We start from the raw sequence: 18,239 nt of genomic DNA, 5'->3' as shown, positions 1-18,239 counted from the left end.
CCCCGTGTCCTCAAGTCCATTCTCTATGTCTGCATCTTTATTCCTGTCCTGCCCCTAGGTTCATCAGACCTTTTTTTTTTTTAGATTCCATACGGTATTTGTTTTCTCTTTCTGACTTCCTTCACTCTGTATGACAGTCTCTAGGTCCATCCACCTCACTACAAATAACTCAATTTCATTTCGTTTCATGGCTGAGGAATATTCCGTTGTATATACATGCCACATCTTTAGCCATTCATCTGTCGATGGGCAGTTAGGTTGCTTCCATGTCCTGGCTATTGTAAATGGAGCTTCAATGAACATTGTGGCACATGACCCTTTTTGAATTATGGTTTTCTCAGGGTATATGCCCAGTAGTGAGATTCCTGGGTTGTGTGGTAGTTCTATTTTTAGTTTTTTAAGGAACCTCCATAGTGGCTGTATCAATTTACATTCCCACCAACAGTGCAAGAGGGTTCCCTTTTCTCCATACCCTCTCCAGCATTTATTGTTTATAGACCTTTTGATGATGGCCATTCTGACCTGTGGGAGGTGATACCTCATTGTAGTTTTGATTTACATTTCTCTAATGATCAGTGATGTTGCGTATCCTTTCATGTGTTTGTTGGCAATCTTTATATCTTCTCTGGAGAAATGTCTATTTAAGTCTTCTGCCCACTTTTGGATTGGGTTGTTCGTTTTTTGGATATCGAGCTGCATGAGCTGCTTGTATATTTTGGAGATGAATCCTTTGTCAGTTGCTTTGTTTGCAAATATTTTCTCCTATTCTGAGGGTTGTCTTTTCGTCTTGCTTATGGTTTCCTTTGCTGTATAACATAACTTTAGAGTGAACCTAAAACCAGAAGGAGAATATAAATATGCAAATATATTTATGAATTTGGGCAAATTTATGCCAACTCAACCAAATTCATATCTAACCTTAAATTTCCTAGAAAGGCTAGAATGGTGCTCTTTGAGTCTATTTTTTATTAAATATCTAAACTGTTAACTTGCCTGCAGAAATCTTATAAAAACTTGGAGAAAAAATATGAAAAGACTCTATATACTGTTCCAGGAGACTCTTAACTACATGCGTTGGTAAAATCCTTGTGTTCAACTAATTTAATATATTGAAGAAAATGTTTTCTATTATTAAAAGCATTAAATTCTTAGTATATACGGGAGGGAACAAATGTAAAATGTATCATCATATTTCTTCTCTATGTTCCAGCATCTGAAATATATTACTTTTGTTAAGTGGATTTTAAGGGTTAAAAGGGTTCAGGAATACACAGACTATAGACTCATTTATTGTGTCTACACTTAACCCCTCCACTATAGTAATAGGAAGAAATTCTAGTATCTTCCTGTTATTTTTAATTTCTCAACTACAACATAAATTTTTTTTCTTATCCTTCCCTTTGCTTTAAGTAATACTTTCAGGATTAAGACTGTCTCTGTCACTGCCCTTTAATCTTTCATTGGGATTTAATATAAACAAAGTTGTGAATTAATTTACATTCCTAGATTGTTGTTATATAATGTCTTTGAATTTTGAGAGTTATTTTTGTTTTTCTGGAGATCAGTGTTGAAAAGAACATGTATGTTTAATGATACTACACAATTTAAATTAAAAAGGAGAAAGAAAAAATGCTGATTTTATTGTTAAGCAGTGATCTAAGGACCTGCCCTGTAATAACTCGTGGAATTCTCACAACCCTCTGAATTGTGTCCCATTATTATTACCAATCAAATATTGCTGTTCAGAAACAGTATGTCCATTTCCCAAGATTACAGAGTTGGTAAATGGAGGAGCCAGGTCTCAGGCTTCAGAGCCTCTGCTCTTAGCAGCTATCTAGCCTCTTAATAATGAAAGCTTGGTTTGGGAAACTTTTTTGTTTTTTGTTGTACAGCCTTCAGCACATTTTTTCTTTCTTTTTTTCTGGTAAAAGGTCAAGCAAGTAAATATTTTCTCTGCTGTTGTAGTATGAAAGCCGCTACAGAAAAAATACGTCAATGAATGGACATGATTGTGTTCCAATAAAACTGTATTTATGGGCATTGAAAATTGAATTTTATGTAATCTTCATGTTACAAACTATTATTCTTTGGATTTTTCCCCCCCCAACCATTTGAAGATATAAAGCCATCCTTTGCTTGTGGGTCATGCAAGAATAGACAGTTGGCTGACTTGGCCTGCAGGCTCTGGTTGACTGACCCTTTCTATAGTATATACTAGTGACAGCAAGAAACCTGAAACTTGGAAGGTAAGGTTACAGACATTATGAGGATGAATTTAGAAGCAATTGGCATGTCTCGACTGGGATCAATAATGGCAAAGGTGCAGCAAGTCCCACACCAATAAATAATCTGTCAGTGGTAAAGCAAAGGGGCAAATTTGTTAAGATAGCCTGACTGTTATTATAACAAATCAACCCTAAAATCTCAGTGGCTTACAGAACTTAATATGAGGAAGAGTGGAGGAAAAGACTGATAGATGGCTTTCCTGTTTCTTTTTATTTCGAAACAATGGTCAGTTCAGTTCCAAGAATAGCATTAATGTTTTGGTGTGCATTTTCTACAAACAAGGACATTTTCCCACGTAATAATGATGCAATATAAAAATCAGGAAATTAACTCATATACATTACTGTCATCGAATCCCCACACCCATCCAAGTTTTGTTGTCCCAATAAATGTCCAGGATTATACATTACTTTAGTTGTCAGGTCCTTTTAGTCCTTTTTAATCTGGAACGTTTTTCCTCAGTCCTTGACCTTCGTGGCCAGGGACTCTCTGAAGATTACATGACTGTTATTTTGTAGAATATCCTCTCCCGTTGCGGAGCATAGGCTCCAGACGCACAGGCCCAGCGGCCACGGCTCACGGGCCCAGCCGCTCCGCGGCATGTGGGATCTTCCCGGACCAGGGCACGAACCCGCGTCCCCTGCTTCCGCAGTCGGACTCTCAACCACTGCGCCACCAGGGAAGCCCAGAAGTGACTTTTTGATTTCCTTGCATTTTATTAGATGGTACATGATTACAGTGGGCCTTATGAAAGCTGACGTTAATTTATTTTTTGTTTTCTTCCATTTTCATTGAGATATGATTGACATATAGCACTGTGTAAGTTTAAGGTATACAGCATAATGATTTGATTTACATATGTTTTGAAATTATTACCACAGTAAGTTTAGTTAACATCCATCATGACATATATGTGTAAAAATATTTTTCCCTTGTGAGTAGAACTGTTAGAATTTACTCTCTTCACTTTCAAATATACCAGACAGCAGTGTGAACTAGTCGCCATGTTGTACATTACATCCCTAGTACTTAACTGATTTTGTAACTGGAAGTTTGTACCCTTTGACCCCCCTTCATCTAATTCCCCCTCTTCCCACCCACCTTGTCTGGTAACCACAAATCTGATCTCTTTTTTTATGAGGTTTTGGTTTGTTTTTTGAGATTCCATGAGATCATACAGTATCTGTCTTTTTCTGTCTGACTTCACTTAGCATAATGCCTTCAAGGTCCATATATGTTGTTGCAAATGGCAGGATTTCCTTCTTTTTTAATGGCTGAATAATACTTCTTTGCACTGATGTATTTATACCACAACTTCTTTATCCAGTCATCCACTTATGGACACTTACTTTGTTTTTATGTCTTGGCTATTGTAAATAGTGCTTCTATGAACATGGATGTGCAGCTGTCTCTATGACATAGTGCTTTCAGTTTCTTCGGCTGTATTCCCAGAAGTGGAAATGCTGGATCATATGGAAGTTCTATTTTTAACTTTCTGAGGGACCTCCAAACTGTTTTCCATAGTGTCTGTACCAATTTACATTTCCACCACCAGTGCATGAGGGGTCCCTTTTCTCCACATCCTCTCCAGCATTTATCATCTCTTCTCTTTTTGAGGACAACATTGGTGAGGTGGTGAGGTAATACCTTATTGTAGTTTTGATTTGTATTTCCCTTATGATTAGTGATTTTGAGCATCTTTTCGTGTATGTGTTGGCTTTCATAAACCTTCTTTGGAAAAATGTCTGTTCAGGTCCTTTACCCATCTTTTTAATCAGATTGTTCAGGTTTGGTTGGTTGGTTTGATGTTGACTTGTATAAGTTCTTTATTTTGGATATTAACCCCTTATCAGATATATGGTCTGCAAATATTTCCTTCCATCCCATAGATTCTTTTCATTTTGTTGATCCTTTCTTTTGTTGTGCAGAGGTTTTTAGTTTGATGTGGTCCTACTATTTTTGATTTTGTTGCCTGTGCTTTAGGTGTCATATCCGAAATATCACTGCCAAGACCTGTGTAATAGGGCTGACCATTTGTTTTCTTCTAGGAGTTCTATAGTTTTGGCATCATATTTTAGTCTTTCATGTGTCCTGAGGTAATTTTTGTGAGTGATGTAAAACAAGGGGTCTAGCTTACATGTGAATATCTTAGTTTTTCTGGCACCATGTATTGCTGAGACTGTCTTTTCTCCATTGGATCTTCTTGGCTCCCTTGTCAGATGGTTGATCATACACGTATGGTTTAATTTCTGGGTTCTAAACTCTGTTCCATTGGTCTATGTCTCTGTTTTTGTGCTATAATGCTTTGATTATTATACCTTTATAATATAGCTGGAAATCAGGAAGTATGATGCCTCCCCCTTTATTCTTCTTTCTCAGGATTTCTTTGGCTATTTGTGGTCTGTTGTTTTATATAAATTTTGGGATTGCTTTTTCTATTTCGGTAAAAAAAATGCCTTTGGAATTTTGGTAGGGATTGCTTTGTAGTAGTATGGATATTTTAACAATATTAATTCTACCCATTCATGAACTCAGGGTACCTTCCCATTTATTTGTGTCTTTTTTGATTTCTTTTATCAGTGCCTTGTAGTTTTTGATGTAGAGATCTTTCACCTCCTTGGTTAAACTTATTTCTAATGTTTTATTATTTTTGATGCTATTATTAATAGGATCATTTTCTTTGTTTCTTTTTCAGATAATTTGTTATTAGTGGAGAGAAACGCTATTAATTTTTGTATGTTAATTTTGTATCCTGGAACTTTACTGACTTCATTAATTAGATATAACAGTTCAATGGAGGCTTTAGGATTTTCTATACATAAAATCATGTCAGCTGCAAGTATAGCCAATTTTATTTCTTCCTTTCCAGTTCGGATGCTTTATTTTTCTTGCCTGGCTGCTCGAGCTAGAACTTCCAGTACTATAATGAATAGGAGTTGTGAGAGTGGGCACTCTTGTGCTTTCCTGATCTTGGAGGAAAAGTTTTTCAACTTTTATTATTGAGTAAGATGTAAGCTGTGGGCTTGTTATATACAGGCTTTATTATGTTGAGGCACTTTATTTCTGTACCTAATTTGTTAAGTGTTCTTACCATGAACAGGTAATGAATTTTGTCAAATGCTTTTTCTGCGTTTATTGAGATATTTTTTCATTACATTAATACAATATAACACATATACTGATTTGTATATGCTGAACCATCCTTGTATCCCAGGGTTAAGTCTCACTGATCATGGTGAAGGATCCTTTTAATGTGCTGCTGAATTCATTTTGTTAGTTTTTATTGAGAATTTTTGTATCTATATTCATCAGGGTTATTGGCCTGCAGTTTGTTTGTTTTTAGTAGTATCCCATTCTAGCTTTGGTCTCAGGGTAATGCAGGTTCTGAAAAATAAATATGAGAGTGTTCCTTCCTCTGGGATTTTGTGGGAGATTTTGAGAAGGATTAATGTTAATTCTTTAAATGTTTGGTAAAATATATCAGTGAAGCCACTTGGTCTGAGTTTTTCTTTGTTGGGAGATTTCTGATTACTGATTCCATCTCTTTACCAGTAGTTGGTCTTTTCAGATTTTCTGTTTCTTCCTGATTCAATTTTGGCATATTGTATGTTTCAAGAATTTTCCATACCTTCTAGATTTTCCAGTTTGTTGGCATATATTTGTTCACAGTAGGCTCTTATGATCCTTTATATTTCTGTGATGTCACCTGTAATGTCTCTTTTTTCAGTTGTAATTTTGTTGATTTGGGTCCTCTCTTTTTTTCTTGCTAATCTTTTCAAAGAACCAACCCCAGTTTTGTTCATCTTCTCTATTGCTTTCCTGTTCTCTGTTTTACTTATTTCTGCTCTAATCTTTATTCTTTCTTTACTTCTGCTAACGTTGGGCTCAATTTGCTCTACCTCCCCTGTCATTTCTTTTTTGTTCTCTTGGTTTTTCAGGAGAATGTTGTTTAATTTCCATGTATTCATGAGTTTTCCAGTCTTCCTCCTGTTATTAATTTTTATTAATACCACAGGATCAGAGAAGATATTCGTATGATTTCAATCTTCTTGAATTTGCTAAGGCTTATGGACTAACATATGATCTATCCTAGAAAATGTTCCATGTGTACTTGAGAAGAATGTGTCTTCTGCTGCTGTCCGATAGTGTTCCGTATATGTCTGTCATGTTCATTTGATCTCTAGTGTCGTTCAGATCTGTTGTTTCCTTATTGATTTTCTCTCTGGATGACCTATCCATAGTTGAGAGTGGGATTTAAAGTCCTCAACTATAATTGTATTACTGTTTATTTCTCCTTTTAGCTTGGTTAGTTTTGTTTTATATATTTAGGTGCTCCAGTGTTGGGTGCATAAATATTTACAATTGTTATGTCTTCTTGATGGATTAACCCCTTTATCATTATAAAGACCTTCTATGTTTATTTTTACCATTTTTAGTTTAAAGTATATTTTTGTCTGACCTAAGTATAGCTCTTCCTTCCTTATTATGGTTACCATCTGCTTTCCAGCCCTTCACTCTCTGTCACTTCATTCTCACTCTATGTGTGTCTTTAAGGCTAAAGTGAGTCTCTCTTATAGGCAGCATATTGTTGGATCTTCTTCTTTGATTCATTCAGCCATTCTATGTCTTTTGATTGGAGAATTATATCCATTTACATTTAAAGTAGTTATCCATTTGTAAGGACTTACTTTTGCCATTTTGTTCATTGTTTTCTGGCTGTTTTGTAGATTCATTGCTCCTTGCTTCTTATCCCGCTCTCTTTTCTTGTGTCTTGGCATCAGTATGCTTTGATGTATCGTGCTCTTGTATGTAATTACTACAAGTTTTTTCTTTGTGGTTCCCATGAGGCTTATACGAACACGCTGTTTTAAGCTAATAGCAATTTAACATGGATAGCATTTCTAAACATTCACCTCCCCCTCACATTTTAGGGTATTGATGTTACACTTTACATACTTTTATATTGTGTATCCAATAACAGATTATTGTAGTTATGGTTATTTCTACATGTTTGTTTTTAACTTTTAAACAACTTGTAACTAAATTATGCACCATCATTACCATATTACAGAATCTAATTTTGACTAAAAACTTACATTAGTTTCTTCTATTTTTTGTTGTTGTGCTTTTAATTTAATTTCTATTTTATATTGGATTATAGTTGATTTACAATACTGTGTTAGTTTCAGGTGTACAACAAAGTGATTCAGTTTATATATATATGTATGTGTATATATATATATATATATATATATATATATATATATATATACACACACACCCATTGTTCTACAGATTCTTCTCCATATAGGTTTTTACAGAATATTGAGTAGAGCTCCCTGTGCTATACAGTAGGTTCTTATCGGTTATCTATTTTAGATATAGTAGTGTGTATATGTTAATCCCAACTCCTAATTTATCCCTCCCCCCAACCTTTCCCCTTTGGTAACCATAAGTTTGTTTTCTAAGTCTTTTGTAAAGAAGTTCATTTGTATCATTTTTTTTAGATTCCACATATAAGTGATATCAAATGATATTTGTCCTTCTCTGACTTATTTCACTTAGTATGGTAATCTCTAGGTCCATCCATGCCATTGCAAATGGCATTATTTTGTTCTTTTTTTGTGGCTAATAGTCCATTGTATATATGTACCACATCTTCTTTATCCACTCCTCTGTCGATGGACATTAGGTTGCTTCCATGTCTTGGCTATTGTAAACAGTGCTTCAATGAACATTGAGGTGCATGTATGTTTTCTAATTAAAGTTTTCTCCACATATATGTTCAGGAGTGGGAGGATCATATGGTAGTTCTATTTTTAGTTTTTTAAGGAACCTCCATACTGTTCTTCATAGTGGCTGTACCGATTTACATTGCCACCAGTAGTTTAGGAGGGTTCCCTTTTCTCCACACCCTCTCCAGCATTTGTCGTTTATTTTTTTAATGAGGGCCATTTTGACTGGTGTGAGGTGAGATTTCATTGTAGTTTTGATTTGCATTCCTCTGATAATTAGTGATGTTGAGCATCTTTTCATGTGCCTCTTCCTCTTGGCCATCTGTATGTCTTCTTTGGAGAAATGTCTATTTAGATCTTCTTCCTATTTAGATCTTCTGCCTATTTTGATAGGATTGTTTGTTCTGACGTAGAGCTGCATGAGCTGTTTGTATATTTTGGAGATTAATCCTTGGTTGGTCACTTTGTTTACACATATTTTCTCCCATTCTCTGGGTTCTTTTTTCATTTTGTTTATGGTTTTCTTTGCTGTGCAGAAGCTTTTGAGTTTAATTATATCCCATTTGTTAATTTTTGTTTTTAGGTGGTTCAAAAAATATCATACTGCGATTTGTGTCAAAGAGTGTTCTGCCTATGTTTTCCTCTAAGAGTTTTATAGCATCTGACCTTACATTTAGGTCTTTGACCCATTTTGAGTTCATTTTTGCATACGGTGTTAAAGAATGAAATTAGAACACTCTCTAACATGTAGCTGTCCAGTTTTCCCAGCACCACTTATTGAAGAGACTTTCTTTTCTCCATTGTATATTATTGCTTCCTTTGTTGTAGATTAGTTGACCAAAGGTGCATGAATTTATATCTGGGCTTTCTATCCTGCTCCATTGATCTATGTTTCTGTTTTTGTGCCAGTACCATACTGTTTTGATTACTGTAGCTTCGTAGTATAGACTGAAGTCAGGGAGTCTTCAGTTCTGTGTTTCTTTCTCAGGATTTCCTTGGCTATTCAAGGTGTTTTGTGTTTCCATATAATTTTAGAATTGTTCTAGTTCTGTGAAAAATGCCATTGGTAATTTGACAGGGATTGTATTAAATCTGTAGATTACTTTCGGTAGTATAGTCACTGTGACAATATTGATTCTTGCAGTCCAAGAACATGGTATATCCTTCCATCTGTTTGTGTCATATCTGATTTCTTTTATCAACATTTTATATAGTCTGCAGTGTATAGCTCTTTGGTCTCCTTAGGTAGGTTTATTCCTAAGGATTTTATTCTTTTTGATGCGATGGTAAATGAGATTGTTTCCTTAATTTCTCTTTCTGATCTTTCGTTTTTAGTGTATAGGAATGCAAGGGATTTCTGTGTATTAACTTTGTATCCTGCGACTTTACCATATTCGTTGATGAGCTTTAGTAGTTTTCTGGTAGCCTCTCTAGGATTTTCTATGTATAGTATCATGTCACCTGCAAATAGTTACAGTTTTACTTCTTCTTTTCCAATTTGGATACATTTTATTTCATTTTCTTCTCTGATTGCTGTCTAGGACTTACAAAAAACTATGTTGGATAAAAAAGGTGACAGAGGACATCCTATCCTTGTTCCTGATCTTAGAGGAAATGCCTTCAGCTTTTTACCATTGAGAATGATGTTAGCTGTTGGTCTGTCATATATGGCCTTTATTATGTTGAGGTAAGTTCCATCTATGCCCACCTTCTACAGAGCTTTTATTAAAATCGGTTTTGAATTTTGTCAAAAGCTTTTTCTGCATCTTTTGAGATGATCCTATGGTTTTTATTCTTCAATTTTGTTTTTCTTTTTAACATCTTTATTGGAGTGTAATTGCTTTACAATGGTGTGTTCGTTTCTGCTGTATAACAAATCAGCTATACATATACATATATCCCCATATCTCCTCCCTCTTGCATCTCCCTCCCACCCTCCCTATCCCACCCCTCTAGGTGGACACAGAGCGTTAAGCTGATCTCCCTGTACTATGTGGCTGCTTCCCACTAGCTATCTATTTTACATTTGGTAGTGTATATATGTCCATGCCACTCTCTCACTTTGTCCCAGCTTACCCTTCCCACTCACCGTGTCAAGTCCATTCTCTACATCTGCGTCTTTATTCCTGTCCTCCTCCTATGTTCTGCAGAACCATTATTTTTTTTAAGATACCATATATATGCATTAGCATATGGTATTTATTTTTCTTTTTCTGACTTACTTCACTCTGTATGACAGACTCTGGGTCCATCCACCTCACTACAAATAACTCAATTTCGTTTCGTTTTATGGCTGGGTAATATTCCATTGTATATATGTGCCACATCTTCTTTATTCATCTGTCGATGGACATTTAGGTTGCTTCCATGTCCTGGCTATTGTAAATAGAGCTGCAATGAACATTGTGGTACATGACTCTTTTTGAATTATGGTTTTCTCAATATATGCCCAGTAGTGGGATTCCTGGGTCGTATGGTAGTTCTATTTTTAGTTTTTTAAGGAACTTCCATACTGTTCTCCATAGTGGCTCTACCAATTTACATTCCCACCAACAGTGCAGGAGGGTTCCCTTTTCTGCACACCCTCTCCAGCATTTATTGTTTGTAGATTTTTTGATGATGGCCATTCTGACCAGTGTGAGGTGATATCTCATTGTAGTTTTGATCTGCATTTTTCTAATGATTAATGATGTTGGGCATTCTTTCATGTGTGTCTTGGCAATCTGTATATCTTCTTTGGAGAAATGTCTGTTTAGGTCTTCTGCCCATTTTTGGATTCGGTTGTTTGTTTTTTTGATATTGAGCTGCATGAGCTGCTTGTATATTTTGGTGATTAATCCTTTGTCAGTTGCTTCATTAGCAAATATTTTCAACCATTCTGAGGGTTGTCTTTTCATCTGTGCAAAAAGATTTTAAGTTTCATTAGGTCCCATTTGTTTATTTTTGTTTTTATTTCCATTTCTCTAGGAGGTGGGTCACAAAAGATCTTGCTGTGGTTTATGTCGAAGAGTGTTTTTCCTATGTTTTCCTCTAAGAGTTTGATAGTGTCTGGCCTTATATTTAAGTCTTTAATCCATTTTGAGTTTATTTTTGTGTATGGTGTTAGGGAGTGTTCTAGCTTCATTCTTTTACATGTAGGTGTCCAGTTTTCCCAGCAGCACTTATTGAAGCGGCTGTCTTTTCTCCATTGTATATTCTTGCCTCCTTTATCAAAGATAAGGTGACTATAGGTGCGTGGGTTTATCTCTGTGCTTTCTATCCTGTTCCATTGATCTGTATTTCTGTTTTTGTGCCAGTACCAAACTGTCTTGATTACTATAGCTTTGTAGTATAGTATGAATTCAGGGAGCCTGATTCCTCCAGCTCCTTTTTTCTTTCTCAAGATTTCTTTGGCTATTCGGAGTCTTTTGTGTTTCCATACAAGTTGCACAATTTTTTGTTCTAGTTCTTTGAAAAATGCCATTGGTATTTTGATAGGGATTGCACTGAATATGTAGATTGCTTTGCATAGTATAGTCCTTTTCACAATGTTGATTCTTCCAATCCAATAACATATATGTCTCCATCTGACTGTATCATCTTTAATTTCTTTCATCAGTGTCTTATAGTTTTCTGCATACAGGTCTTTTGTCTCCTTAGGCAGGTTTAATTCTAGGTATTTTATTCTTTTTGTTGTTGCAGTGGTAAATGGGAGTGTTTCCTTAATTTCTCTTTCAGACTTTTCATCATTGGTGTACAGGAATCCATGATATTTCTGTGCATTAATTTTGTATCCTGTTACTTTACCGAATTCATTGATTAGCTCCAGTTGTTTTCTGGTAGCATCTTTAGTATTCTCTATGTATAGTACCATGTCATCTGCAAACAGTGACAGTTTTACTTCTTTTCCAATTTGCATTCCTTTTATTTCTTGTTCTACTCTGATTGCCATGACTAGGACTTCTAGAACTATGTTGGATAAAAGAGGTGACAGTGGACATCCTTGCCTTTTTCCTGATCTTAGAGGAAATGCCTTCAGCTTTTCACCCTTGAGAATGATGTTACCTGTGGGTTTGTCATATATGGCCTTTATTATGTTGAGGTAAGTTCTGTCTGTGCCCACTTTCTAGAGAGCTTTTATTGTAAATCAGTGTTGAATTTTGTCAGAAGCTTTCTCGGCATCTATTGAGATGAACAGATGGTTTTTATTCTTCAATTTGTTGATGTGGTGTATCATACTGATTGATTTGCAGATATTGAAGAATCCTTGCATCCCTGGGATAAAATCCCACTTTATCATGGTGTATTATCCTTTTAGTGTGTTGTTGGATTCAGTTTGCTAGTATTTTGTTTAGGATTTTCATGTCTATGTTTATCAGTGATATTGGCCTATAATTCTTTTTTTGTGATATCTTTGTCTGGGTTTGGTATCAGGGTGTGATAGTGGCCTCACAGAATGACTTGGGAGTTTTCCTTCTTCTGCAGTTTTTTGGGAGAGTTTCAGAAGGATAGGTGTTAACTCTTCTGTAAATGTTTGCTAGAATTCGCCTGTGAAGCCATCTGGTCCTGGACTTTCATTTGTTGGGATTTTTAAAATCACAGTTTCAATTTCAATTTCAGTAATTGTGATTGGTCTGTTCATATTTTCTATTTCTTCCTGGTTCATTTTGGAAGGTTGTACCTTTCTAAGAATTTGTCCATTGCTTCTATGTTGTCCATTTTATTGGCATATAGTTTTTTGTAGTAGTCTCTTATGATCCTTTGTATTTCTGTAGTGTGCATTGAAACTTCTCCTTTTTCATTTCTAATTTTATTGATTTGAGTCCTCTCCTTTTTTTTAAACATCTTTATTGGAGTACAATTGCTTTACAATGGTGTGTTAGTTTCTGCTTTATAACAAAGTGAATCAGTTATACATACACATATGTTCCCATATCTCTTCCCTCTTGCATCTCCCTCCCTCCCACCCTCCCTATCCCACCCCTCCAGGTGGTCACAAAGCACCGAGCTGATCTCCCTGTGCTATGTGGCTGCTTCCCACTAGCTAGCTATCTTACGTTTGGTAGTGTATATATGTCCATGCCACTCTCTCACTTTGTCACAGCTTACCCTTCCCCCTCCCCATATCCTCAAGTCCATTCTCTAATAGGTCTGGGTCTTTATTCCTGTCTTACCCCTAGGTTCTTCATGACATTTTTCTTCTTAAATTCTATATATGTGTGTTAGCATATGGTATTTGTCTTTCTCTTTCTGACTTACTTCACTCTGTATGACAGACTCTAGGTCTCGCCACCTCATTACAAATAGCTCAATTTCGTTTCTTTTTATGGCTGAGTAATATTCCATTGTATATGTGTGCCACATCTTCTTTATCCATTTATCCGATGACCTTTTTTTTTTTTGATGAGTCTGGCTTAAGGTTTACCTTTTCAAAGAAACAGCTTTTAGTTTCACTGATCTTTGCCTCTATTTCATTTATTTCTGCTCTGATCTTTATTTCTTTCCTTCTACTAGGTTTTGTTTGTGCTTCCTTCTCTAGTTGCTTTGGGTGTAAGGTTAGGTTGTTTGAGATTTTTCTTGTTTCCTGAAGTAAGATTGTATTGTTTGTTATAAGCTTCCCTCTTAGAACTGCTTTTGCTGTATCCCAAAGGTTTTTGGACTGTCATTTGTCTCGAAGTATTTTTTGATTTCCTCTTTGATTTCTTTAGTGATCCATTGGTTGTTCAGTAACATATTGTTTAGCCTCCATGTGTTTGTGTTTTTTACAGTTTTTTTCTTGTAGTTGATTTTTAATATCAGAGCATTTTGGTCAGAAAAGATGCTTGACATGATTTCAGTTTTCTTATATTTACTGAGGCTTGATTTGTGGCCCAAGATGTGATCTGTCCTGGAGAACGTTCCATGTGCATTTGAGAAGAAAGTGTATTTGGCTGCTTTCAGATGGAATGTTCTATAAGTATCGGTTAAGTCCATCTGGTCTAATGTGTCATTTAAGGCCTGTGTTTCCTTATTGATTTTCTGTCTGGGTGATCCGTCCATTGATGTAAGTGTACTGTTAAAGTCCCCCACTATTAGGGTACTTTTACTTCCACTCAAAGAACTCCCTTTAGCATTTCTTGTAAGTCAGAGTTAGTGGCAATGAATGCCCTCAGCTTTTGTTTGTTTGTTTGGGAAAGTATTTCCCCCTCCTTAATTTTTGAAGGATGGTTTTGCCGGATATAGATTTCTTGGTTGGTGGGGGCTTTTTTATTTCAACACTTTAATATAGTATTCCATTTTTTTCTTGGCCTGAAAAGTTGCTGCTGAAAAACCTGCCAAGTCTTAGGGAGGCTCCCTTTTATTTAAGTGTCTCTTTTCCTTTGCTGCTTTCAAAATTCTTTCTTTGTTTTTGACTTTTGACAATTTAATTGTAATGTGTCTAGGTGTAGCCCTGTTTGGGAACTTTGGAGTCTCATGTGTCTGGATGTCCATTTCTCTCCCCAGGTTTGGGAAGTTGTCAGCCATTATTGCTTTAAATACACTTTCTGTTTTCCTTCTGGAATTCCCATATTGTTTCTTTTGGCTGTGTCCAATAAGTTCCATAGGCTTTGTTCACTTTTTCCTTTTGGCTCCTCTTACTGGGTAATTTCAAACATCCTGTGTTCTAGGTCACTGATTCTTCTGCATGATTGAGTCTGCTCTTGAAGCTCTCTGTTGAGTTCTTCGGTCATTTTATTTTTAAACTCTGGGATTTCTGGGGTTTTTTTCCCCAGTGGTCTCTCTTTCTTCATTGAACTTCTCATTTCGTTCATGCATTATTTTCCTGATTTCATTTAGTTGTCTGGATTTTCTGGTATTTCACTAAAATTTAAGAGGATTAGTCTGAACTATTTATTTGTCTGACACTTCATATACCTCTTTCTTTAGGGTCAGTTATTGGAGCTTATTAATTTCCTTTGGTGGTGTCATGTTTACCTCATTTTTTATGGTCCTTGATTTCTTTCATTGGTATCTGTGAATTTGAGTAAGTAAGTAAGTGTTATCCTCTTCCAGACTTTACAGGTTCACTGTGGCAGAGACAGTTTTGGGTTTTTTTTAACCAGTCAGCTGAGTTTGAGTTTCTGGATGTGTCCACAGGTAATTGCCTTGGGCAGGTTTGGCTTGATATCAGGGACTATTTTTGGGTGAGGCAACTGTCTGAGCTCTGAGGTCAGAGTGGGATATCTGCTAGCTGAGGAGATTTAGATAGGATTGCTGGCTTTCTTCCCTGCCCAAGCAAGGCTGAAGTATGGTTTCTGCAGTTGCTTGGTGAGATTTAGACAGTTGGGACTGGGTTTTATATTTATTTAGTAGTAGTTGGAGGCTATGAATTAGCTTACCTGCCCTGGCAGGGCAGCAGAACTGTCCCCAGGACCTGCACAGCTTCTTGTTTGGGGACCCAAATCAGGCAAAACTACGCACTGAATTCCCTGGCCAGAGAAACCACCAGTTTTGCTCTGCAGATGGGGCAAGCCACAGGCTGTGCTCTCTGTTCATCTATACTTTAAACAGATCTGCTGGGTGGGCTCTGGTTAGATCACCTGGTTGGGAGGGCCTGAAGCTGGGTTTAGCAATGAACATGGCTATGAATTAGTTTTCTCGCCAGGGCAGCGTGGGAGAACTGGATCCAAATCAGTAAGGCTCTTTTTGCTCTTGACTGAAGATGACCTGCACCCCAAGTTCCCTGGCCAAGTGGGGCCACTAGCTTTGCTCTGGGGACAATTAACGCTGCCTGCTGGACTCTTCAGTGGCGCATTATTGGGCTACATGGCTTTCCAGTCAGATGACGCTGGGAGCTATACTCAGCAATAGATGGGGCTGTGAATTCGCTCCCCTGCCTGGGCAGGGGCCGAATAGGCTCCAGAGCCAAGAGGCTCTTGGTTTGAGGACCCGAATCAGGCTGACCTGTACCCTGCCAAGTTCCCTGGTCAGACTGTACCACCATCTTGGCCCTGCAGATGAGCAAAGCTGCTAGTCGGGATTACTACTTGGGCGCTGCAGGTAGGAACTTGGTCTGCCAAGGTCTGAGTGCTGATTGTTGGAAGCCCTTTCCTCCTTCTCTGTTATAATTAGATTCCCAGCAGTAAAGCCTGTCAGATTCCCCCATGGGGCAGTACCAGAATGGGGGCTCCCAAGAAATGACCGACAATGCTGGGGGAGATGGATGTTTACCCTGGGTTCTCCTTCTCCTCTGGAGGAACCACAGACTCAGGGACAACCATTCCGTGGGATGCTATGCTGGCCTGAGGGAGGGGCAACGTGGTCAGCATACTTTTCTTACCTTCTACTGCAATCTGTCTTGGTCTCTGGTGCAGGGGGTGCTTCCTTCTCAGTCCCGTGTTCTAGGATTTTTTCATTCATGTCTTGCCTCTGAATAGTTGTTAGTTGTTCTTCTTGTGCTGGGGAGCAAAGTCAGGAATGACTAGGTCACAATCTTGGTGATATCACTCTCTAGAAGCATTTCTTTATATGTTCATTTGGGAACCCAAATGATGGGGGATCTACCATCTTCAGCAGGAGCTCCAGATGTCACCTTGGAAGGCTTGATTCTGAGCAAAAATCAGGATTATAGGATCTTATAAGAGGTTTTTATGGGCCAGGGCTAGAATTGCTATAAGAACTTTGGCCCATGCAGTTGCTATCAGTAGGAATTGTACACAATGATTAGGGAGCAGACAACTAGCCATCTTTGCCACAGGAGGTTTAAAAATATATAAGCCCAGATTAACACAACATTGTAAAGCGACTATTCTCCACTAAAAATTAATTTTAAAAATATTTAAAGGTCCTATCCATGTTGTCTAGTATGTAGTTGAAAAGATATAACTCTCACAGAAGGTCCACTTATGTAGCATGTTCAAATATATTATACCCTGTCTGAAGACTCCTTTACCTGAAGGGAATGATTTGAATATTTACCTAGAAGCTAGAAAAAGGGTGGCAAAGAAGAAACTTTTAGTATCTTCAGCAGTTCTAGTAAAGAACCTATAACGACCAGTAGAGTTAAGCATCTAGACCTCTTGACAGGCATATCTTTGTAAGAGAATAGAAGCATCAAACTTGTGTGTTGGTGATGGTAGCCATCCAGATTACCCAGTAAGCCTTACCCTGATTGTATATTTATTTAACGTAAAATCATCTAATAATCAAATGATCTCCCACATCATTTTCCTTGTAGGAAAAGAAGATGATACCAGCTAACAAGTATTCTCTTTTGCCTGGCTGTTTTATTTCTCTCTGTAAGACAATTAGCATTTTGGTTAATATATAGGTTTTAGAGTTTTATAGCACTAATTTCATCATCCAATTTCTAATCAATCAATTGGGAAATAAGACCAACAGAGTGAGGCAGATGAGAGATCAAATATGACTTTTTTAAATTAATAAAGTTAGTATTGGAAAATGGGGCATATATCTGCAGTCAAGTGGATTACTGTATTTTGAAAAATTACACAGGTTTACCCTTCCAATTAAGGCAATGGTGTCAGGATGCAGACCATCCTCTATAGAGCGTCCCCTGCATAGTTTATGGCAACAAGAAGTGAAGGATAGATAGCATTGGACACATGCTGGCAGCTCAAAGAGAGTGGCACAAGCATGCCCAAACGAGCAAGTCAGAGAAGTCATCTATTTTCCATGAAGCAGAGAAATGTTTGTTTGTTAGAAGAATTAAACTAGAAGAGCTCATGTGAAACTAATTTGATTGGGGGCAGCTGAAGACAGCAGCGTTAACATATTACAAATAACTTAGCCTCCTAGAGATAACCAGTGACCTATGGCTGTATGTAATTTTTTTTATTTGTAGGTCTGAGAACCAAGGTTTATACCGCAGAAAACAGTGAGTGTTTTCTAAGTGCTTAGGCATCATTTTCAAATAATATTTCTATCTCATTGCTCCTTACCTTCAGCAGTTTCTAATATGTATAGTTTCTTATACTTGTTAAAGCAACATTCTTATTTTGTCCAACCACTTTTGATACAGAGCAGTTAGTCTTAACATAGAAATAGATGCTCATTTTTTCTATCAGAGCATTTGTGTATTTCCAAAAGTTTAAATCGTACATCTGAATGAAAATAGGAAACAACTGAAAACATGTAAGATGCTGTTATATTAAGGATGATTTCAAAGTTATATTGCCAGTAAGAAATTTCTTTCGATAGGAAGAAAAAAATTAGTATCATGATATACTGAATGAGAGCACAATCAGATTTTAAAGATCT

This window comes from Phocoena phocoena, chromosome 5, assembly GCF_963924675.1.
Source record: "Phocoena phocoena chromosome 5, mPhoPho1.1, whole genome shotgun sequence".
In the NCBI taxonomy this organism is placed as follows: Eukaryota; Metazoa; Chordata; class Mammalia; order Artiodactyla; family Phocoenidae; genus Phocoena; species Phocoena phocoena.
Note: the sequence above shows the minus strand (reverse complement) of the source record.